Consider the following 24,778-nt stretch of genomic DNA (forward strand, 5'->3'; position numbering starts at 1 on the left):
ATAACTAGAGGTTTGACGGCTTCTAACAGGTGATGTGTTTCTTGGTACAAGATATAATCTTACTGCATTTGTAGCTCCCCCCTTCCTAGGGTGTGATCACTAAAGCTTTCTCCATGATAAGTGTTCAAAACTATTTGGCTCTAGTTTGGTCTCACCTTTTGGGACTGTGAAGTCACACTGTACGTAGTACTATTGATGCTTGGAATCTGTAAACCTTCTGCATAGTTTCCTATGTACCTTTGTGAAAGGTGACAAATAAATTCCCAAGTCAAGCTCTAGATAGAATTATCGTTGCCTTGATATTATCTATTCCATGGGTCTCCTATGATATGAGCTTCTATAGTTTCAGGGCCCAAGGCATCATACATTTTAGAATTGTGTCTATATCTCTCATTGTTTTGGTCAAAGTATATGCTTGTTTGGTCACAACGTCGAAGCTTGATTTCTGGTGGGGGATAGTTTAATTTGGAAATTTTTTTGGGGTTTACTTAGGTAATGTCATTCAACACTAGAGAGGATGGGCTATAATAGATTCTTTCCTCTGAAATGAACCATCCCTCTTGATCTATCATTGAGCACAATTTATAAGCTGGTATGTGGGCCATTCAAACACTCGCCAACAATCCTTTTCGTATAGTTCTCAGTCTACATAGTGTGCATATGAATTATGTGTGCCATACAATTCTAACAACATTGTCTTTCATGTGTCACTCGTGAATGATTGTACACTCGTGGTTGTGGATGTAGAATCATTTGCAAACCTAACATTCTTTTCAACTTGCGGTGACATCTAGACACTTTGACCAAATTCACGTAGGAGTTTTTTGTTCAAAGGATCAATTTTAAGCTTTTCAAGTGCTTGTGCATTTTCATGTAAATTTTGACTTTGTCACGCTTTTACTGGTACTTCTAATGGTAATGCAAAAACATATGATCACACCAAAATTGATGAGTTAAATGCACTTACATCAAGATTCGCATTTCTAGCTTGCTCCATGCTTTGCTTTGCAATTCATATATCCCTGTTGGCTAGATTTCTCGAACAATCTTCTGAAAAAGGTCCACCCTTTCTTCCACAATCTAAGCAGTACACCATGATGGGTGGTATTTCAACTAGTTCTTTCAACTCAAGCTCTTTCTAAGGAGTTTTTGCTTTTGTGTTGGCCAAAATGCCAACAACTTCCTTTAGAACGGTCAGCATCAAGCTGTTGACTGCTCCATCTTGACCTTTGTACTACCTTTGACTTGGTTCTCCAATTAGACTAGCTTCTATTGAATGATTTATTGGATCTTCCATCTTTGGCTCTTAACTGTAGATTTGACCACTATAATCCATGTACAATGACCTTGATTGCTTTTGTGTTGGCCAAAATGCCAGCAACTTCCTTTAGAACAGTCAGCATCAAGCTGTAGACTGCTCCATCTTGACCTTTGTACTACCTTTGACTTGGTTCTCCAATTAGACTAGCTTCTATTGAATGATTTATTGGATCTTCCATCTTTGGCTCTCGACTGTAGATTTGACCACTATAATCCATGTACAATGACCTTGATTGCTTTTGTGTTGGCCAAAATGCCAGCAACTTCCTTTAGAACAGTCAGCATCAAGCTGTAGACTGCTCCATCTTGACCTTTGTACTACCTTTGACTTGGTTCTCCAATTAGACTAGCTTCTATTGAATGATTTATTGGATCTTCCATCTTTGGCTCTTACTGTAGATTTGACCACTATAATCCATGTACGACCTTGATTGCATATGCAGCAACTATATGCTTTGTCGACTTGTACAAATGTCTAGATAAACATATAAATAGAAATAAATAGAAAATCTGCTTTGTTGCACTTGAATTCCAAACTCAACTTGTGTCCATGTTGTCTTTTTCGAGAAAAATTATCTCCCAGTAGATGCTAATGTTGTACCATCAAATTTTTCTTGCTTCGGCTTGACAAGTCTGCTTTTGCCAAAGGCTATTTTGACAGTTGGATGTTCTTCAATCTCAAAAGATTTGGCTAACTCTAAATCAAATGTATCAGACTCGATTGCGGTCTTTGTAACAGTAAAAACCTAGGCTCTTAATATCCTAATAGGCCCTTACTTGTGAATGTTTCCTCTTTTCAAGGAATTATAAGTCCAATCTACAATGCAACTGCTTGCACTAGCCCGTTTCCGATCGACACGATCACTTCTTACCTCTGGCATTCTTTGACATAGTTGTGATGCTCTTTTTCAACATCTGGCAAGAACAAAACTTTCAACTCAGCCTCAATTCGCAATTTTGAAGTGTGAACAATGCCCTAATGACAAAATTTTACTCAAAATTTAGTTTCAAAATGAGCTTTCGTGTGATTTTTTCCTAATCGATTGGCTCTTAACACAAGTTCGATTTCTCGATTCCACTTAGTTTCATTTCTCTCTTTTTTTAGACTTTTGATATTTTTAACTGGCTCAAGGCTAGCTTCTCATCTTTTTACTAGTTTTTTGGGGTTTTTCTGGTTGTTCTCCTGCTGCTTTGGTTTGCTTCTTCTTGATTTCTTGCGTTTTCTTTCTATCTAACTTCTTCTGCTCATCTTGATCAACTTTTGACTTTTTTTTTGCGGTGTGAATTTTCTCAGTTACTTTTTTTCGACACCTCCTCTTTTTTAAAAAAATTTGTGCATTTTTTTGCTTTTATGTTTTTTGGTATTTTTATGATTTTTTTGTAATTTTTTTGTTTTAAGCATTTTTCTATGCATTTTGTAAATTTTATGCATTTTCTTTTTTATTATTTTTATAAATATATATATTTTTTAATCTATGTAAATTTTTTATTTTTTCATGAATTTTTTGTGAAGTTTTTGATTTTTGTGAATTTTGATAACTTTTTTTTATTTTATATGATTTTTTGGCGGCTTTCTTTTTGGGAAATCTAATTTTTTATTTTTGGCTTTTTATTGTTTTTTGTGTTTTTTTAAGTTTTTTCCTAATTTTTGTGAATTGTTTTCTAACTTCTGTGTGATTTTTTCTTTTTTTGTGATTTTTATTTTTTTCCTACCTGTTTTTTTAAAATAAAATTTTATTGAATCTTTGAGATATTCTCTCTCTTTTTTTAAATGGTCTTTTCTGGGTTTTATTAACTAAAACTAATTTTTTTAAAAAAACTTACGTAGCCTATGCTTAACCATGGTGTAAGCTTACCTGGCAGTGTTGTCGGCAACGACAGAGCAGAGGGGACGAGGGGATTGGGGCTGCAGGAGCGGATGGTGGGTACGTAGAGATATATATATATATATATATATATATATATATATATATATATATATATATATATATATATATATAGAGAGAGAGAGAGAGAGAGAGAGAGAGAGAGAGAGAGAGAGAGAGAGAGAGAGAGAGAGAGAGAGAGAGAGAGAGAGAGAGCTTGAAGGGTTGGCATGGCAAAGACAAGATAGTGAAAATAAGAAGGCCTCCGCTGAGCAGTCAGTGGTGGGCAAAGAGAGAGAGAGAGAGAGAGAGAGAGAGAGAGAGATTTGAAAAAGGCTTGGAGCAAGCGGGAGGAGTGAGAAAGAGAGAGGAAGAGAGAGAGTATATATAGAGAAAAGTAAGAAGGCCTTCGTCGAGTCAGTGGTGGACGCAGAGAGAGAAAGGAAGAGAGAGAGAGAGAGAGAGAGATAGAGAGAGAGATTTGAACAAAAAAGGCTTGGAGCAAGTGGGAGGAGTAAGAAAGAGAGAGAGTACCTTATGCGTCGGTCCAAGGGGAGAGAGAAAGAGAGTGGGAGCTTATCTTAAATGAATGTAGACAAAGGGGAGACACAAAGAGTGTGGGGTGGGGATGAGAGAGAACATCTTAAGCACACCTAAGATGGCTGGGGAAATATTTTTTTTAATAGCTTTTAAACCTTAATAATCACAAGGGAGGACGGGAATAAATGTGGTATGGTTTGACGATAATAAGCACCGTAATAGCTATGACAATATATTTGCAACTATTACCGTGCAAATTATTGTGCCCATTACCACCGTTATTATCATTATACTAGTCTAAACTATAACATAATATGAAAGAAGGGAGAGCCCTTTACATGTGTCGAAATCTGCAACATGAAGGCTAAACTCCAAAACTGAGAGAAGAAGGAGAGAGAAAAAGAGAGAGAGACCACCAAAGGTGGCCGGCTGTACTAGTTTCTAAAAATAGAGATGCTCGTTGGGGCCACCCAAAATTGGGTGGCACAAATGAGCATCTGTATTTTTGACTTGCATAAAATATATGAAATATCAATTGTTTTTTGATTTTTTGAAAATTAGAAAAAACTTTCAAATTGCAACTCATACATTACCTTTATAAATTGAGGAGGAAAAGGACAATGCTTGAAAAAATTACAAATAAAGACAAACGAGTTTTATAAAATATGAGGGTTTTTTGTGCCACATCTGCACTTGTAGAAGAGGAGTACATAACAATTTTTTATATATTCTGATTCTCCTTGTCCTCGCCCTTTATAAATTTTTTTTAACTAAACCTACTTATTTTCACTAACCTACCTAATTAAAACTCAATCTCACTTACATTTTTCCTCTCTCTCTCTCTCTCTCTCTCTCTCTCACACACACACACACACACACACACACATTAATTACACAAACATTCTTTCCTTCCTCTCACTTTCTAATCACACACACCTCCCTCTCATTTCCTCTCACTTTCACAAATCGATTGCTATCAACAAAAGAACACATCATACAAGTAAATCGGTGCAAACTAATTGGCTAATGGGCAAATAAATGAATGCATAATGCAAGCGGTTAGTATTTTATCTATCAGATATATAGATCAACATGACCATACAACAAATAGTGCATTAGGATTCACCTTATTGAGAGAAGAAATCATGTTGCAAGCATGCAGAAGGGCTGATTGATAGGACTTGGCATATGGTGCATTAAGCTTCACCACATTGATAACAAAAACAAGATCAAAATCACTTCGAGGGTAAGCAAGAAAGAGATCTCAGAGCAAGTGCACTTGTTGTGCATTCTGCCCCTATTGAAAAAACTAGGCAGGTAATTCATTACTCTCTAGCACACCAAAGCAATAAATAAAAGAGGCATGTGGCCAAGCAAGAAGTAGCATGCTATCGACCCCAACGTGCATTCACTCAGAGACTAACATCTTGTGGAAGGCCATAAGGAAAGTACACCTATGGGAATTCCCTTCCGAGGCATTACTTTTGAGCACGTACTACTGTGGGCCACCTCCTATTCATTAAATTGAACAATCATTCTTGACTTGAGAAACACCTCTATGAAGGTTGAAATCAATCCCAAACAACCATATCAAAATACAAACAAAGATATCAATTGTTTGCAAAAAAGAAATCGCAAGCCTTTGAACAACATCTTTAGTGTCCCACATGCAAACAATGTGTAGGCATGCCTTCTAAATGCAAGCTGTTAATTGAGCCAACGTCAGCTAATAAAAGCTACTAAAGGCCCAAGCCTTATCGATGCACATTGAAGATAAATGCAAAGAAGTAGTAAAGATTGGGCTACACATCTTTTACATTTTTGCAAAAAATGTATTGTAAATTTTCAATTTATTTCAAGCCAGTGTAATATTTGAAAACACCCTCCATTCAAATCGAGAGGGGGAGTATATGTCTCATGAATTTAATGCATTTCTAGCTAGTCATGGGATAAAACACCAATGTAGAGTGCCGTATACACCTCAGCAAAATGGTGTTATTGAGAGGAAAACATGTCACTTACGGAAATGGCATGATGTATGGTCATAAGTCAAGTTTTGCCGCATTCGTTTTGGCTTGAGGCTATCATGTGTGCCACATATGTACTTAATAGGCGTACTATGAAATCTTTGTAGTATATGACTCCTTACGAAGCATGGCATAACAGAAATCCATCTATTGATCACATGTGCATTTTTGGCTATTTGGATTATGCTTTGGTGCCAAGAACGTAGCACAAAAAATTGGATGATAAGGCTATCAATGCAAATTTTTTTTGTTATAGTGCTGAAAGAAAAGGTGCTTGACATCATTTGTCGTTTAATTATAACTTGGTTCTATGCATGTGGAATGGAGGGTAAGAAGGCATGTGAGACTTTGGGAGATAGAGTGCAATTGGTTGCAAATGTAGAGAAGAATTTGCACGAGGCGGAAAATACTACCCGACAATACCAAATCTTTCCCTCTAGTGATATGTTTTTTGAGATCTTGACAAGTAAGAGAACATGTGTGGTTGATGTACGTACAACGGTATGCTCTTGTTACAAATGATAGACATTTGACATTCCATGTGCTCATATTGTTTCATCTATTCTCGAGAGAATGTGTTCAATCGTATGTACGTAAGACATAAATTGTGTAGGCCTTATAATGGTGTCATAAGTCCAATTTTGGATGCAAGGGGAGATGCTAATGATTAATTAAAACCATCTGCAACATGTCGGTCACCTAGGAGTCCTAAAAAGCTTTGTATTAGAACTCAAAATAGCTTCAAGGAAAAGCGTATCTTTACATGCTTGCATGGTCTTGGGCCACAAAGAACATATGTGAAAAGATTCAGTGGCACATTGAATATGTAGCTTGGATTTGGCTTCATTTTGTATTGGAAAGCTAGAATGTGTGTGTGGGGTTTTCTCTCCGATTTGCTTAGTATCATATTGGGGTACCGTGGGAATTCTCAAAAATTTAAAGGGTATTTAAGGAAATTTTAGGCTTATTTTGTAGACAAATTAAGAATTTTAGATTTATGAGGAGCAAATTGCGATTTTCACCAAATTAGAGGGGTATTTTCTTAATGTTTCCTTTTGGTTATTAAGGAGCCCTTTTATAGGAAACAAACAACATTCCCTGTGAAGATGTTAAGGAAACTTGTTTTGGTGTTGACATCCATGGACCATGAATCATGACCCGAGAGAGAGAGAGAGAGAGAGAGAGAGAGAGAGAGAGAGAGAGAGAGAGAGAGAGAGAGAGAGAGAGAGAGAGAGAGAGTCCCAATAGCCTACAGGGGCCACAATTTGGCACGCACTCACTGATGGGAGTTTAAAATAGGAAAAACCTATCTTGGATACTCTCTCTCTCTCTCTCTCTCTCTCTCTCTTCGACATAACTATCAAGCAGGCAAGGTAACCTATCAACTCAGGCATTTTTGGAGGTATAGTGTCAGGGCAAGCTTCATGAGAGCTAATGTGAATCCAAGGCAAGAGATTCTAGCGATGACAAGAGTTGGCTTCAGTGTTGCACAAGCACATCAAGTGAGTTGATTGAAGAAGAGGTTTGTGGAGACATGTTACCACAATAGTATATTGTGGGGGTAACAATCGTGTTGAGTAGTGCACTACAAGAGGTGACAAAGAGAGTGAGTATCTTGTCAATCAATGGCTCCATGCTAGCCCTTCAATGTGCCTACTTCTAAATATCCCTTTCCCTCAACATATCGGGGTCAAAGTGTTCTTAAGCACCCAAGCTCTTGAAAGCTTCCCTCATTATTCCCAGATTGTGAAGTGAGACAATTTTTGCAAACTCAACACCCCGCACATAGCTAGGCTTGTGGTCTGGAGCCCTCAAAAAACTCACGATGTTGAAACAATATGACAGAAACATGGGGAATAAGAAAATTGTCAGAAAACATAAAACTAATTAATATATATGTGTGTGTGTGCATGTGTATGTATGTAGTATAGAACTTACTAGAATTAAGATGAAATAAGAGTATCCATTTGGTAACTTAAAACCAAAATAACATTTAAGGTAAGTCTCAATCATCACTAAAAACATTGAAAGTATCCTAACCCAACACATCTCTAAGGCTTCTTTGTTGCCATGTATCACTAATCAACAAGCTTTTTAACCAATGGTCCATAATTGCACTTAAAATGTAACCTTTTTACAATGTCCTTATGGAGTCCCAAAAAAACTATGTGAAAGTTCATTATGGTATGCACAAGGCTATGTGAGAGAAAACAAATAAAATTTAAATAACATTTAAGGTAAGTATCAATCAGGCCATTTTTTTATGTTCTTCTAGTCGGTACTCGCTACTCGCAAATGGCTTCTATATTATGAAAGGGCCCTAATAATAAGGTAAATGTTGCACATTGCACATTAGTATTTTGAAACAAAATAAAACAAAAAGGAAGTAAAATAAAAAGACACATTAAAAATCAAAACAAAAGAACATCTAAATGCTTTCAAATAAGCATAGAAAATAATTAAACAATCTAGTGAAGTGATTTTTTAAAAAAATCCTCAAATGAGAGAATCGTTTATCAATACCTCAGTGTTTGTGTCTGAGCTTAAGCTTAAGCCGATTGAAAATTGAGATTAGCCGGTTGCAAAGGATGGAAAATGAGAAAAACCCAATAAAATATACTAGAAAATAGTTCTAATATTTTACAAATTTAAAAAATTTTACTAGTATTTTTATTTTGAATTTGTATAAGGTGGAAACTGTCCACTTAGACCAAAAGGATTTTCTCAAAGACTACATCATAAGATCAAACTACTATGAATATTTTGTTTAATGTTTTGATCTCTAAAGTCATTTTCAAGTATGTAGAGAAAGTAAATACTGCATAGCATTTTAAAACAATAAAATGCAAAAAAAAAGTAAAGATAGGATGTGAAATGAAAGGTAAGTCTTTATCATGCATTGAAAACTATGAAAGCCCGCCTAACCCAACCCAACACTAAGGGTTTCTTTTAGAAAGCCAAAAATTGTGCTTAAACTTTAGGCTTAATGGCATTCATTTGATGAAGAAAGATGTGGATTCAATTTCGACCAAGAGAGGATTTCAGCTTGGAAAAGTACATGTGCTTGATGCTAGCAAGCGCATTGCCTAAGAATTTAGATTTTTCATTATTTCTAGTTTGTGTGATAGTCTCTTTATCTCGAGTCTTGATTCCTTTGCAAATATAATCAATGAAAAGCCCAAGAATGCAGATTTTGCACATAGTTCTTTGATATAAGAATTTAAAAACAGGGGGGGGGGAGAGAGAGAGAGAGAGAGAGAGTATGAAGCATTGTGCAACTATTTTTCAACTCAAAGAATATGCAATTGAACTTCATCCACACAATTTCTAAAACCAAAGTGAAGGCCCGTCTGGGTGACGCTTTTTATCAATTCTACATATTGGCTCATATCCAGGTCTAATTTTACTTCATGTCTCTGAAAGTGGAAAGATGTAGAAATGTCTTCGTATCATCTCCTACCACTATCCATCTAGCACTTATGCATAGGCCCCTTCATACGTGGCTTCCTATTATCTGCTTGTGACATGCCAGATGATGAAATTGCTACCGCATTTGATCCTTGTATGAGCCTCTTGTCCGCCATTTCTAGTTGTGATCACCGATCCAATTCTTATTTACATGGTGTACTATCAGATTATTATTGAATCTTGTGGCAGCACAGAGAGAGTTTCCCAAGCCTATCAACAAACCTCACCATAGGTGTGGTCCATGTTAGCAGCATTTACAATCTATACCATATATAAGGGGGAGGGATTCCGACTTCTCCCACCACCACATGTCAACAAACAATCATTCTGATCAAAGTATCTACAGTGCTCAAGAAACACACATTCATGCATATTAGCAACGAGCGGAACCAGAGCTCAACAAAATCTAAAATCTGAACAAGTAAAATATCCCCCTCAACCTAACCCGAACTAGTTCCCCAAAATTTGAGGAATTTGAATTCTTTTCTAAGCCAAATGAGCTAGATTTTTTCCCTTTCAATAAATTTTCAAATTTTTTTGTTGTGAATAGAAACCAACTTCTACATTAGAACTAAGTTTTAATGTATTTCCTTTACACCCACAGTCCACTACTATGTTTACTCATTACTATAACTCAATGCTTAAGACTACTTTATAGAGTTAAATATCCAACCAAAAGATTGACAAAGCCCAGAAAGACTATCAAAGAGTTACAATCAACGCAACAATAAAGAACAAAGATCACCTGTTGCAATAAATAAAGCACTTTTGAGCCAATCGGAGATGCCTATAGTGGCTCTCAACAACCGACTTTCATAAAATGTTGAAAAATTGAAAATTTAAAACACAGAGATATAGTAAGAAAAATAAGTTTTACATTCATTGCCATGCAAGCTTGAATTTTGACATTTTTGGTAGAAAATTGAGATTCATACGTACTTGCTATTTCCTCAAACTGCAAAAGACTTTTAAAAGAGATGTTTATAAAAGCACAAAGTAGAACTTAATTTAATTGGCTTAAACATGAGAGTAGGGGGATTGAACCTCATTACCATCAATGATGATGGCTACACCAAGCTCTCTTGGGGGAAGAGAGGAGTAAATACTGTTAGCAAAGCCCAATGGTAGATTGTATTTATTCTTCTTATCCCCCTTTAGAATTAGTAAGGTAGATGAAAAAGAAATAATCAAAAGTAGCAAATAAAAGCAATCGATATACATAGCTTGTTTATTGTAGAATCAAGTTTCATATACCTTTGACGCAAATAGATGTTGATGCACCTTAGCACCCCATAACACAATGCTCTCCTCCAACTCTATTTCAATCAACTTTGAAGGACATTCTATTTTGATATTCAAAAGTGCATCCAAGGATTGTAACTCCATTGTGTCACAATTTTGTCTTAATCCATGTCCGGGCACTAAATACTCTCTCACATATATTAGCATTATAACATAATTGCACTAGATCAATTTGACAAACAGTCAACATATGAGGATATGAGTCTCTCCATATTGCATTGCAAGCGATTGCAGCTGCACCATCTGGAAGACTAAAACGTATCCAACTAATAGCAGATTGTTGCAGAAACTACCAAATTCACTAATAAAATCATCCTCTTCAATCATAGCAGCAGAATTTATAATCTCTAACGCATTCATTTGACCACAAAAGGAAGCTATTTCTTTTGTCTCTAACTTACCATACTCTTGTAGATCTTTCTCTAATACTAGATGTTGTGCTAAAACTAAAATATCTAGCTTAGCCAAAATGAAATTGTCAGCAAAACGTTCTTGAAGAGAGGTGATAACCTTCTTCGAAAAATACTTGAAACTCTAAACCACGTACTAAATCCATGCCAAAGATATCTTTCTCTATCTCAATATCAAAAACCGTTTTGCCATGAATAGCTCCTCGCAAGTAAAAGAAAAAACCTTTATTTGGCCCGTATTCTCGCAAAAACATATAACCACTTGCATAAAGAATAAGTTCATTCTTATCAACATCGGGAGGATCAATGTGATACTATTGAACTAAATTGATCTCTTTTTGAATGATTTTAGACATGGTAGTAATCCCGGGGCATTCACTCTATATACAAAATGGGATGTCACCTGCGAGCAAACAACTTTGATAAAACCCCTATATACCACTCACATTAGGGAATATGACCCCCCTTTCTACGCTTATATGACAATCAATGCAGAAAACTATTGATAGCCGTTTTTCGGCTTTCCATAGTGGCCATAGTAAGCTACCTCACCCTATCAAATCACTCAAACACTATGGCTATCCCTACCATTTCACTATATATACGCGTGTGTGAGTTAGGGAACTTTCCCCATATTTTCTTTAAAACCCTCAGCTAGCTAGTCACTGGGCTAGTTGAGCCAAAAAAATAAAAAAAATAAATAAAATTATAAGTATATTATGGCCCATTTGTGTGTAAATATTTCATTGTATATAGGGCCTAAATAAAAGGATTTTTCATAATTATTGTGGTATTTATTTAAATATTTCTACCTATGGTGTGTTATTTATGCTATGTACATTGCCTCACCATTACCACAATTTTTCTTACCATTTTCCATACTCTTTATTCCATATAGAAATATTTTCATGTAAGCTTCTCTTATTTTTGGTGTAACTCCATCCCAACAAAAATCCAAAAATTTATGTGTATATTTTTTCACTATTGTGATTTTTCCCTTCCTACATCTATTTTGTTTTTTTTTAGAACACCAAAAATATTTATCTTTTTATGGTAGCCTCATAATGAGAGAGATTTCTTTTGACCCCTTTATATTTTTTCCACTTATATTATTTATATTTGACATGTACATATTTTTTAGACCCCTCAATATTTGATTTTCTTAGTTGTACTATTCACTTATATCATAATCTCAACAATATCTTCAATTATAGACCTACCAAATAAGGTCAAGGGTAGGTGGCATGCATACATGCACTATGGAGGGCTCACTCTTGGAGGTATTCAAAAGAATCATCCAAGGAAGGACCCCACAAGGACCTTGTGCAGTGGAAAAAAACGGTCGGTTTTGCTGAATTTTTAAAGTTCACTTGCTCTCCGAATTTGAAAAGGTGATACAAACAAAAGTTGTAGCTCGTGGGCTGAACTTTTGCCTCAAATTTTTTCATATTTCTTTGAGCTACGAGCTGTGAGCTATGATTTTTTTAGTGGACCCCAATTTTCCCATGCTATGCAGCCACACTCTCTCTTCCACTTTATCATTTTCCTCTTTCACACACACTTCTCCACTCATCATCCCCATCTCTCTCACCACTCCTCTCTGCACACTACTCACCTTCTCCTCAACCTTGAAGAATAAGAGAAACCATGGTGAACTCATACCTCCCACACACAATTCCATTCCAAAATTGACCACCTAGTCTCATTTTTCCTCCTCCAAATTACCCATATCTATCAAAAAACCACAAAATTCAGCCTCTTCTCTTAAAAGACAGCATCATGGTGGTTGATTACTTAGCTTCAATTACCTTGTCTCTCAAGGAAGGTCAAAAGTGGAGAAAAAATGTACCGTCAAAGCTAGTGGACCGTCAACAAGCGTCAAAATTGGCCCTACTCAAGACACTTGGAGCATCAACCTTGTAAGAAATCCACCTTTTCTTACCTCTTAAGAGTTTTTCTTCCTTATTTGTATCCTACATGGATACTCCCATTGTAAATATCCAATTCCATTTGTAAATTAATACTAACTCTACTAACACTAACCCACTATGAAAAGTCCTATCACCTCCATTTCTCTCCTCTCTCTTTCCCCACCAACTTCTTGATAATTCCAAGCAAAAGAAATTAGATAAATTGCTGAAAATCTAACCCAACCATGGTTAGAGGAGTAACCCTAGCCTTCAAAATTGCTATAAAAGGAGGGTGTAGCTAGCACAAAGGGGGGAGCCATAAGCAAGAGCACTATGCTATAGCTTGAGAAGCCAAGCTCAACCTCTCTAGAAGGAGCTCTTGAGTGGAAGCTCATTGTCTTATGCATGTGCATGTGTTGTAATAGGGGATTAGCAAGGGAACCCTATGCCATTGTAAGAGAGAGAGTGATCATTCAATTGAGAGTAGGAAATCTATCATTTCTCCTACTAGTGTAAGGCCAACATTTGCTGAATCAAGGAGGGTGGATTTGGACTAAGCTTGGATACTTTTTCTCCCTTCCAACGTGAAGTAATGGACAACAATGATGCGTAAGTGTCTTGGTGTTTTTTGTTAAGTTCTTGATAGCTTGTCTCTGGTGTTGTCATCAATCTAGCCATAAGTCCCACATACTGTAAGAGGGCGACAGGGTGGAGAGGACTCCCCTGGCCTTAAGACAGTGATTGGGGTGGCTTTTCTTGTGATGTGTTGTGGTGAAATTTACGCAAGCTATGTTGAACAAATACTAATCTCACTTTGATTTGTCATGACAGATTTGTAAGAAGGTATTAATGCAACAAGCACCCCCTCCCCCTTTCTCCCTCTTTCTTAAATATATAGTTGTGTTTGCTTGATCATTGCCGATACGTTTCAAAGCAGCCCGATCTCTCTCTCTCTCTCTCTCTCTCTCTCTCTCTCTCTCTCTCTCTCTCTCTCTCTCTCTCTCTCTCTCTCTCTCTCTCTCTCTCTCTCTCTCTCTCTCTCTCTCTCTCTCTCTCTCTCTCTCTACGCGTCCTAGTTCGCATCCAAAACTAGGTGGTGCCCCAAATTTGTGTAGGGTTAGGTTGCGGGTTTGTGTGTGTGTTGTTGTTTTTTTCCAACCCCAACCCAATTGAGCAGCATGGGAGCCTAGAAGAGTGCTTGGAGGCCACTCTTCTTGTTGCCCGCCCCAAACCGCCTCAAATTGGTGCCCCCACTGAGGACGGCTTGTCTATTTTTGTGTAGAATCAACTTTTAGCATAGTCAAGTAGTTTGCATGAGTCACAAAAATTTGTATGATCCCTTCATTCCCATTGCAAGGCAAAAGGTACACATAATTGTTAGTACTAAGTTGCAATTTCAACGTGTCATTCGTAGAATTTTAGGTCCTCTTAGGTTGGCCGAGATAAACGCTTCAGTAAATCCTTTTACTTTGCCTCTCATTAGGTGCGACCTTAGTTTGGACGTCTATATTTTTGTTTTGTTTTAAGCATTAGGTCATGCATAGACCATGGATAATGGCCCAGGAATAGAGGTTTTCCCCTTCCATTTCACTCCACACATTAGAATAAACATTGCAATTATAAGGAAAATCCATTTTCAACAACGTATGGTGTTCATGTTTGGTGCCCAAAGAGTAGGAGAAATTCTCGCATCACCAAACCCTATCATCCTACCTCTTATTGATTATCATAGGTCGTTTGATGTGAATATCTTTATTTTGTTGTAGAATAGATTGCAAGCTAGAAAACATTATTGTGTAAATCTTTTTAAGAAAGAAAAACAAAAACGGGTGTCACTTTGAAATCAATTCAATGGAAAGCCAATGCCAAATGTCTGGGTATCCTCTTTTCTTTGGAGATCCTGGAGAGGATGCAGAATTATTTTTAGCGAATTTCAAGATGTCTTGCCATATCAAGAGGATAATAACTGATCAAGAACGTGTAGAAATGTTTGAGGTGGTCCTTAGGAAAGATGCTAGCACTTGGTTTGACTCTTTGCCTGAGGAAGTCAAGGGGAATTACACAGAAGTTTTGAATCGTTTCAAGAAATACTTCTTTGATCCCCAAAACACTCAAAAATTATGGCAAGACATTGTTTCTCATAAGCAAAAAGACTTAGATGACTACTACTTGTACAAGCAAGAGTTTCTACGTCTTTGGGCTCTATGGATACGAAATGTTGCTAACCCTGGTGATGGTGCAGAATTTCTAAAGAAGGAGAGGTTCATAGCTGGACTCTTTCCTGACCTAAAGGTAAAAGTTGAGGCGGGTGCACCTGCTACCTTTGATGCAGCTGAAACTAGGGCTGTTGAAAAATATAGGAAACTCAAGTGCTTAAGGGGAGAGGTTCCAATAGAAGGTCTTAGACCCAAAGGTAAGTCACAAGCATCAACATCGAGGGAGCATCCTGAAGTAACGGCGGAAGTAATTGAGAAGTTAAAAGAATCTTTAAGCAGCCTGTCAATTCACCTTGCACAAGCTGTAGGTCCAAAGGGACAAGCAAAGAAGTCTGAAGAGCGAGATCCACGACCTAGGAGAGTCTTGCAATGTTGGAATTGCGGAGAGTCTGGACATGGGATGTATAATTGTCCTTGGCCCCGTGGGGAGCCAGGGAGACCTAACTTGAATTACCCAGTGATGAATGCAGGTGAAGGAACTGGTCAACAACCAAGGCTTCTACAAAGACCAAATGGACCAAGACCACCTCCACAAGGGGTAGAAGGAGTTCCACCTTTGCCAGATCCAAATGTGCATGTGGTAGAGGTGACAAACTCAAATGAGGTTGACATGGAAGCAAATGGCATTAAGCGTGGCCAAGGAAAAGGTAAAGAGAAAGAGGGTGTCCCATCACAGAGTGACCATGGACAAGACAAGAAGGCAAAGGAGACCAAGGAAGCTAAGAGGACTCGACGTCGTATCAATCTCCAAGACTTCCCTCTTGGACATGGTATGGCTCCATACAACCTGTTGGAAGACATGCGAGGTAAGGGTCCTGATATCTCATGGCTTCAGTTTCTTGCATTATGCCCACAAGTTAGGAGGGATTTAACAAAGGCAGTTAGCACTAGGAGAAAGGTAAAAGAGAGTTTTCCTGTTGTAAAAATTTCACATGCTGAAATGAATGAGGACATTACACCGGTGCTAGACTGTTACATCAAAGGAAGATTGGTTAGGAAAGGTCTAGTGGATGGGGGTGCACAAATTTGCATCATGACAGAGGGATTCATGCAAAGACTAGGCATGCACATCCATGAGACACCTGAAATCAAAGTCAAGATGGCAAACAATAGCAAGGCTAGGTGTGTAGGCATTTGTAAAAATGTCTTTTTAGAGGCCTTTGGCATTAAGAAAGCGGTGGATTTTTATGTTATGTCGACCAAGGGAAGTGGTTATCCATTTATCCTAGGAAGACCATGGCTAATGAAAATGCGAGCTTTGCAGGATTGGGAGAGTGGGAAATTAATTTGCAGGAATGACAATCATAAGAAGGTTGTCTTTGACATGAAGGAGCAACGCCAAGAGGAGCTCCATGAAGAATCATCTCAAAGTGAGACGGAAGAAGGTTGGTGGACCGATAGCACTTCAGAAGAAGAAAGTAGCGGCAGCATTACTGAAGAGGAGTCTTCCATCGAAGTCATGGGGGTAAGGTTTAAGCCAAGCAACCAAGAGACCTCTTGTCAAGGCTTGGAGGAGGTAGGTCCTCAAGAGAACGAAGGTGTTCAAGATGAAGGGATGCTGGAAGGTATGCTATCAACAACACTTACAAAGGATGAAAGAGAGGAGTTCAAATGTGTGCTAAGGAAGTTTCCTAGGCTTTTTGCTAAAGACTACACCGATGTGCGTGGAGTAGATTGTGTTGAACACAAAATTGAGTTGAAGCCAGAGGCCACACCTAAGGCTCAGAAGCTACGAAGGCTAGGAGTCATCAAGGAGCAGGCTTTACTCAAGGAGGTAAGAAAGCTTCTAGCAGCAGGTTTCATTTATCCAGTGGAGAATTCAGAGTGGGTCTCTCCCGTTGTTGTCACTCCTAAGAAAAACGGAAAGTGGAGGGTGTGTGTGGATTACCGTCCACTCAATGAGGCAACAAAAAGAGATCACTTTCCCCTCCCATTTCAGGATGAGATACTAAATGAGGTAGCTGGTCATGAGAAGTACACTGTGTGTGATGGCTACTCAGGCTACTTTCAAATAGGTATCGCATTGGAAGATCAATTGAAAACAACCTTTATCACTCCTTGGGGTTGTTATGCTTTTAGAGTCATGCCATTTGGACTGACAAATGCTCCTGCAACATTCCAACGTTTCATGAATATGGTGTTTCAAGCATTCTTTGGAAAGTCAATTAGGGTGTTCATTGATGATTTCTGTATTTATAGCTCAAAATCATTGCATCTACAAAGGGTAGAACAAGGTTTAAATAAGCTCTACGACATGGGAGGTCAACTCAACCCCGACAAGTGCCATATAGGTGAGGATGAAGTAATCTTGCTTGGTCATAAAGTTTCTTACAAAGGCATTGAAGTGGATCCTTCAAAGGCAAAGGCTCTTATTGAGCTACCATCACCCAAGAGTCTTAAGGAGGTCATCTCATTCATTCAAAAGGTGAAGTATATGTCACGCTTCATTCACTTAGCCTCGGAGTTACTTCACCCTTTGCAAAAGTTGACACAACAAGTAGAATTTGCATGGTCTGATGAGCTTGAAGAGTACTTTTGTAACATTAAAGCCATTTTGTCAGAGCTACCAACACTCATGCCTCCTTGTTGGGAGCACACATTCTTTGTTAGCTCTAGTGCTGGGAAAGAAACAATTGGTGCTGTGTTGCTACAACAAGATCCCAACAGTACAAGGATGCGACCCATCTACTTTGCTAGTAGGGTCATGAATGCTTTGGAGAGAGACTACAAAGAAGCAGAACTCATGATGCTTTCTCTCATGTTTGCGGTGAGAAAGTTTAGATCCTACCTGCTACCAAAACCTTTTGTAATTCTCACTGCAGAAAATTTGTTCCCTTGGGTGTCATCTCAAATGAATCTTAGTACTAGGATCTCAAAGTGGATTATGGAGTTGCAAGAGTTCCAATACTCTTTCAAGGTAGAAGATAGTGTGCGTACACAATTGGCAGGGATTCACACTTATAGGGTACATGAGAAGGAAATTAAGGTGCCTCAAGTAAAGACCCTACCATTGCCACCACCAAAAAGTATTCTCAATGCTTTTACCTTGTTCTTTGATGGAGCTTTTCGTCGAGCCACAGGAAAAGCAGGGGGAGGGCTAGTGTTGCTCAACCCAAGTGGAGAGGTGGTCATGAAAGAGAAGTTCAATCTACCAAGTTCAGCTAGCAACAATGAAGCAGAATATGACACACTACTTCATGGTTTAAAAATATGCATTGGCCATGGTATAAAACGTCTCATGGTAAAGGGAGATGCACTTCTCATTGTTAAATAGATTTTAGGCATTTGGGCATGCAAGAATGGAAGCTTAAGGACAAAAGTTCATGCCATTCGTAGGATGTTTAATCAGTTTGAAGAAGTGCAACTATATCATATTCCGAGGAAACAAAATGAAGATGCCGATTTACTTGCACAACAAGCAGTTACATGTGTTGAGAGAGAAGTGCAGGTCATCATGGTGGCAGCAACTGTCAAGAAACCGAGATACCAGGGATTGGAGTCATTGGCTCCCATTATCGGCTACATTTTGGAGGGTGAGTTTCCACAAGACTTCACGAAGGCTCAGAAGAGGAGACTCATGAAGAAGGCAAGTTTCTATCTCTTCCTAGAAGGCTCCCTCTATCAAAGAGGGAAGGATCAAGTGTGCAGAAGAGTACCAACTATCGAGGAAATTCCAGCCATTCTAAAAGGTTTGCATGAAGAGGCATGTGGTGGTCATTTTTCCCAAGAATTAACTGTGAAGAAGATTTTGCTTGCGGGGTATGTTTGGCCAAGTCTGCATGTGGATGTCCAACATTGGTGTAAAAGTTGTCACAATTGTCAGGTAAATGGGAACAGAAGATTGATTTATGGTCCAAGGCAAATTGTGCTTGCAAATGGACCCTTTGAAAAGTGGGACATTGATGCTATGGGTCCTCTGCCTAAGACAAAAAATGGTAAACTCTACATTCTAGTGGCTGTAGACTATATGACTAGGTGGGTGGAAGCACAGAGTGTGGCAAAGGTAAATGAGAAAACAGTGAGCAAATTCGTCTACACTCACATTTGTTGTAGATTTGGCACACCTTTGGAGATTGTTTCTGATAATGGTCCAGGGTTTAGAAAGGGATTGCTCACAGAAGTCTGTGAAGAACTTCGCATTCTACATCGTCACAGTACACCCTACTATCCCCAATCAAATGGTTTGGTAGAAAAAGCTAATGGTGTCATTGCAGGCATCATTAGAAAGATGGTGAGAAACAAGACAAAGTTGTGGGATGACTTCTTGGATGGTGCCTTGTGGGCGTATCGAACCACATATAGGGAAGCCACGGAGTTTACACCATTTCACTTGGTCTATGGTCAAGAGGCTTTACAACCAATTGAGCTAAACATTCCAACAATGCGACTTCATGGCAAATCAGCACAAGATGATCAAGAAGCATGGATGGATCGACTTCTTACCTTAGCTGAGCTTGAGTGGAAAAGAGAAGCAGCATACGAGTGCTATAAGAGGAAATCCACACAGACAAAGGAGAAGCTTGACAAGAAACTGAAGGACAAAGGCATCAATGAAGAAGATCTTGTGCTAAGGTATGACAATCGACTCGATAATCGTTTTGATGCCAAATTTGAAACAAGATGGCAAGGGCCATACATAGTCAAGAAGGCTTTCAATTCAAGTTACTATCAGCTTATGGACTTGAATGGTAAAGAGCACTCCAGGAAAGTAAACGGGTATCGCTTGAAGCCCTATTTGAGTCGCCTTCTACCAAAGGATCTACCAAAGATCTGTCAAAAGTCCACTGTCTCATGTAAGTATTGTTACATGAAGCATGAGTGTAACTCTAGCCAAAATTCTGAGGGGCCAAACAATAAAAATCTCGTCAAGGACTCTGAAGCACTCTCTTTGGAAAAGATGCTCTATGATGGTACATGAATATACCATCATCCAGGGGGAGGGCTAATGATAGCCGTTTTTCGGCTTTCCATAGTGGCCATAGTAAGCTACCTCACCCTATCAAATCACTCAAACACTATGGCTATCCCTACCATTTCACTATATATAGGCGTGTGTGAGTTAGGGAACTTTCCCCATATTTTCTTTAAAACCCTCAGCTAGCTAGTCACTGGGCTAGTTGAGCCAAAAAAATAAAAAAAATAAATAAAATTATAAGTATATTATGGCCCATTTGTGTGTAAATATTTCATTGTATATAGGGCCTAAATAAAAGGATTTTTCATAATTATTGTGGTATTTATTTAAATATTTCTACCTATGGTGTGTTATTTATGCTATGTACATTGCCTCACCATTACCACAATTTTTCATACCATTTTTCATACTCTTTATTCCATATAGAAATATTTTCATGTAAGCTTCTCTTATTTTTGGTGTAACTCCATCCCAACAAAAATCCAAAAAAACTAGTTTTATTTATGTGTATATTTTTTCACTATTGTGATTTTTCCCTTCCTACATCTATTTTGTTTTTTTTTAGAACACCAAATATATTTATCTTTTTATGGTAGCCTCATAATGAGAGAGATTTCTTTTGACCCCTTTATATTTTCTCCACTTATATTATTTATATTTGACATGTACATATTTTTTAGACCCCTCAATATTTGATTTTCTTAGTTGTACTATTCACTTATATCATAATCTCAACAATATCTTCAATTATAGACCTACCAAATAAGGTCAAGGGTAGGTGGCATGCATACATGCACTATGGAGGGCTCACTCTTGGAGGTATTCAAAAGAATCATCCAAAGAAGGACCCCACAAGGACCTTGTGCAGTGGAAAAACACGGTCGGTTTTGCTAAATTTTTAAAGTTAACTTGCTCTCCGAATTTGAAAAGGTGATACAAACAAAAGTTGTAGCTCGTGGGCTGAACTTTTGCCTCAAATTTTTTCATATTTTTTTGAGCTACAAGCTATGAGCTATGATTTTTTTAGTGGACCCCAATTTTCCCATGCTATGCAGCCACACTCTCTCTTCCACTTTATCATTTTCCTCTTTCACACACACTTCTCCACTCATCATCCCCATCTCTCTCACCACTCCTCTCTGCACACTACTCACCTTCTCCTCAACCTTGAAGAATAAGAGAAACCATGGTGAACTCATACCTCCCACACACAATTCCATTCCAAAATTGACCACCTAGTCTCATTTTTCCTCCTCCAAATTACCCATATCTATCAAAAAACCACAAAATTCAGCCTCTTCTCTTAAAAGATAGCATCATGGTGGTTGATTACTTAGCTTCAATTACCTTGTCTCTCAAGGAAGGTCAAGAGTGGAGAAAAAATGTACCGTCAAAGCTAGTGGACCGTCAACAAGCGTCAAAATTGGCCCTACTCAAGACACTTGGAGCATCAACCTTGTAAGAAATCCACCTTTTCTTACCTCTTAAGAGTTTTTCTTCCTTATTTGTATCCTACATGGATACTCCCATTGTAAATATCCAATTCCATTTGTAAATTAATACTAACTCTACTAACACTAACCCACTATGAAAAGTCCTATCACCTCCATTTCTCTCCTCTCTCTTTCCCCACCAACTTCTTGATAATTCCAAGCAAAAGAAATTAGATAAATTGCTGAAAATCTAACCCAACCATGGTTAGAGGAGTAACCCTAGCCTTCAAAATTGCTATAAAAGGAGGGTGTAGCTAGCACAAAGGGGGGAGCCATAAGCAAGAGCACTATGCTATAGCTTGAGAAGCCAAGCTCAACCTCTCTAGAAGGAGCTCTTGAGTGGAAGCTCATTGTCTTATGCATGTGCATGTGTTGTAATAGGGGATTAGCAAGGGAACCCTATGCCATTGTAAGAGAGAGAGTGATCATTCAATTGAGAGTAGGAAATCTATCATTTCTCCTACTAGTGTAAGCCCAACATTTGCTGAATCAAGGAGGGTGGATTTGGACTAAGCTTGGATACTTTGTTTCCCTTCCAACGTGAAGTAATGGACAACAATGATGCGTAAGTGTCTTGGTGTTTTTTGTTAAGTTCTTGATAGCTTGTCTCTGGTGTTGTCATCAATCTAGCCATAAGTCCCACATACTGTAAGAGGGCGACAGGGTGGAGAGGACTCCCCTGGCCTTAAGACAGTGATTGGGGTGGCTTTTCTTGTGATGTGTTGTGGTGAAATTTACGCAAGCTATGTTGAACAAATACTAATCTCACTTTGATTTGTCATGAAAGATTTGTAAGAAGGTATTAATGCAACAAGCACCCCCTCCCCCTTTCTCTCTCTTTCTTAAATATATAGTTGTGTTTGCTTGATCATTGCCGATACGTTTCAAAGCAGCCCGATCTCTCTCTCTCTCTCTCTCTCTCTCTCTCTCTCTCTCTCTCTCTCTCTCTCTCTCTCTCTCTCTCTCTCTCTCTCTCTCTCTCTCTCTCTCTCTCTCTCTACGCGTCCTAGTTCGCATCCAAAACTAGGTGGTGCCCCAAATTTGTGTAGGGTTAGGTTGCGGGTTTGTGTGTGTGTTGTTGTTTTTTTCCAACCCCAACCCAATTGAGCAGCATGGGAGCCTAGAAGAGTGCTTGGAGGCCACTCTTCTTGTTGCCCGCCCCAAACCGCCTCACTATCATACCCCTATCTTACATATAAAATTTATCTCTCACATGATATGACTGAGTAAAACTAGTCAAAGAGCGTGTAGCATAGTGACTGGCAACATACTAAGGAACCACTTCTATTGATAACTATTAGATGTACCCTCAATGTGTCTTGGTTTGACTTTCAAACTATGTGCCCATTCAGCCTGCACTCTAGCTACTTGTGCGGTTTTAATCCATCTAAATTACTCCAAAAACATGGTTATTAAGTTGTGTCAGGTTCTCCATGTAATTTGCATCTATAAAACCTCTTTATAGCTTTCATCGCTCAATAAATGAACTATAATCATAAAACAAGCAATTGATACAAAGCAGTGTTAGTTCTTGCACGTATCTGTGTAGCTATTGACTCACAAGTTCGAGGGAAAACTCTTTTGGGAAGCCATAATTTTGAAACACAAAAACTTTCTCTCATTTTTCTTTTTTCTCAGTTCTCCCCCCACCCCCACCCCCCCCCCCCCCACCCCCAATAAATATGATACCCCCTCCCTTATTTTTTAAGCTTGGGAGATAAATTATTGGGGGCCTGTGCCTAACTTATACGCTTATGTAACTTGTAAAAAAAAACCCTCCCCTGCACTTACGTGGTGTGGTAAGTTTTCCATATTGAATCCCCCGGGGGTAGTAATATCTACAAATTCTTTTTGAAATAACTTACTGACTATAGATATACCTTTCAGAATGTGTGCTAAGAAAAAAAAAGACGACAAATCTTTTCAAATTTAGAAAGATCAATAAAAAGAGTTGGCGCTTTTCCTTTTGTCTCCAATACAATGACATTAAGAGAAGAACAGACCTTGAATATTGCATATGCACAAATTAGCCACCTGACATCAAATGTATGCTCGTATCTCAAGATCGGGCACACCAAATCCTTTTGAGTATTCCTTAACTCGTCAAGCCTCTTGTTAGAGTGATTAAAATGTGTGGCAATCAAATTAACAAGCTTCTCTGATGTTATTGAAATCTCAAAAATCTTTGCAAACAGAAGAGACAACCAAAAAGTTGTCCTATGCATAACACAATGAATAGATGTTGAAAATGAATTTATATATTGGTTATTATTGATGTTTTATTTTAAACTTTGATGAGATAGCCCGTCCATTGTAAAAGCTTCTTATTAAGTTTCACTGGACCACGGAGTGTGACCATGCTTATGAGTTATTAAAAAGGTCCTTGACAAGTGCCCCAATTCTACGAGTGTCCGATTGGAATGTAATGTTTTATGTGCATATAAATGCATCAAACTTTGCTATTGGGTGTGTTTTAGTTCAACTAGGAGAACATAAATTGGACTACCCCATTAGCTTTGCAAGTCGCCAATTGAATAATGCTGAGAGAAATATTACCTTCTTGCCAACAAGTTTGTTTTTTATGTGGATCATCAAGTATTGTTGTTTCTAGTAAACAAACCATATTCCACGAGAAGAATTACATGATGGTTATTAATTCTTCTTGAGTTGATTCTATCGTTGTGGTGAGACCCAGTAAAAGGAATGTCATGGCTGATCATTTGTCTTGCATACCCAATGGTGAAGCCCCTACTGGAATTGATGATGAATTGCCCGATACTTCCCTTTTCCTAGTTGAGACCCATGCCTAAATGGAGTGAGAAGATTGTAAACTTTTTAGTTAATGGTTTTCCACCCAAGGAGCTTCGTAAGGATATAACTCAAAGCTACTAAAAAAATGTGAACCTTATTCTCTAATTGCACAAACTCTCTACAAGATAGGGCAGGATGATATTCTTAGATGTTGTGCTCGTGAGGATGGGTATTTGTACATACTGCAAGAAGCACACATGGACATAGCCAGAGGATATTTTTTAGGAGAACTAATTACTAGAAAGGTGTTACAATCAGGCTATTGGTGGCCACCTTATTCAAAGATGCATCACTTTTTGCAAAAGTATGTGATGAATGCCAACGTTACAAGACCACACAACAGAAGGATAAGATGCCCTTATATCCTATTAAAGTGACCCAACCATTTAAAAACTAGGGTTTAAACTTTGTAGACTCAATTAGTCCAGCAACTCGTAACACTCAATCTCGATATATTATTGTTGCAACTGACTATCTCGGGGCATCCACTAGGAAATATGT

General features: G+C 38.2%; 1 pseudogene; it reads right to left on the reverse strand.

The window, feature by feature from the left end:
• The window catches only part of LOC147421748 (uncharacterized), a 197,228-nt pseudogene that overhangs the window by 38,564 nt on the left and 133,886 nt on the right, over positions 1-24,778 (reverse strand).

Source organism: Adiantum capillus-veneris, chromosome 27 (genome assembly GCF_014529385.1).
Source record: "Adiantum capillus-veneris isolate H3 chromosome 27, ASM1452938v2, whole genome shotgun sequence".
NCBI classification, from domain to species: Eukaryota; Viridiplantae; Streptophyta; class Polypodiopsida; order Polypodiales; family Pteridaceae; genus Adiantum; species Adiantum capillus-veneris.